This window comes from Tupaia chinensis, unplaced genomic scaffold (assembly GCF_000334495.1).
Source record: "Tupaia chinensis unplaced genomic scaffold, TupChi_1.0 Scaffold000199_1, whole genome shotgun sequence".
Classification (NCBI taxonomy): domain Eukaryota; kingdom Metazoa; phylum Chordata; class Mammalia; order Scandentia; family Tupaiidae; genus Tupaia; species Tupaia belangeri.
In genome coordinates this window covers 3,777,091-3,777,651 of record NW_006159674.1, presented here as the reverse complement: position 1 = coordinate 3,777,651, position 561 = coordinate 3,777,091, and the positions used below count along the sequence as shown (strand labels likewise).

The 561-nt window shown below is 47.2% G+C and overlaps 1 protein-coding gene across 2 annotated transcripts in view; it reads right to left on the bottom strand.

Annotated features, from left to right (window-relative positions):
* Window positions 1-561, bottom strand: part of CDK1 (cyclin dependent kinase 1) — a 52,901-nt gene that overhangs the window by 20,294 nt on the left and 32,046 nt on the right. Inside the window, exon 2 of one of the 2 annotated variants that reach the window (XM_006147067.3) lies at window positions 128-225. The gene's annotated coding sequence lies outside the window, so the exon portion shown is untranslated. The other variant, XM_006147066.3, reaches the window with a different exon arrangement.

Below are 561 nucleotides of genomic sequence, written 5' to 3'. Positions count from 1 at the left end.
ACCCGGGTAGCTATCCCTGGCTTAGTATCCTGCGGCGCCCGCGGCAGCAGCTACCAGGTCGGCGGCGCTCTTCACTCAACCTCCAAATGCCAGCTTAGAAGCTGAGAGCAAGCAGTTTCAAACTCACCGCGCTAAAGAGCCTCGTATCCACCAATCAGGGAGCTCGTAGATTTTCAAAGGAGCCTATCAGAGCTCAGCTACGCGTGGGCTGGGCTTCCGGAGTGGCTAGAGCGCGAAAGAAAGAGAAAACGGCGGCTGAAGAAAAAGCAAGAAGGCGGGCGCCGACTGAGTTTGCACGCACGCGCTCTCTTTCATTCCACGAGAGCATCGTCCTACTGTTTCTAGTCATCGAAGATCTACTGTTCGTTCTGTTCTTTTTTTCTCCCAGTATTGGCACAATTAAAATGCACTGCATTCAGATAACTCAGGACAAAAATGATACTGCACTTAACATCAAGATTCTGTTACTTTCACTTTTAATACTTAAGGTTAGTGTATAGGTAAGTTTTTCTAAATGAGTGATTTGAGAGCTAGGATGAAAAAAATAATGGAAAACCAAAG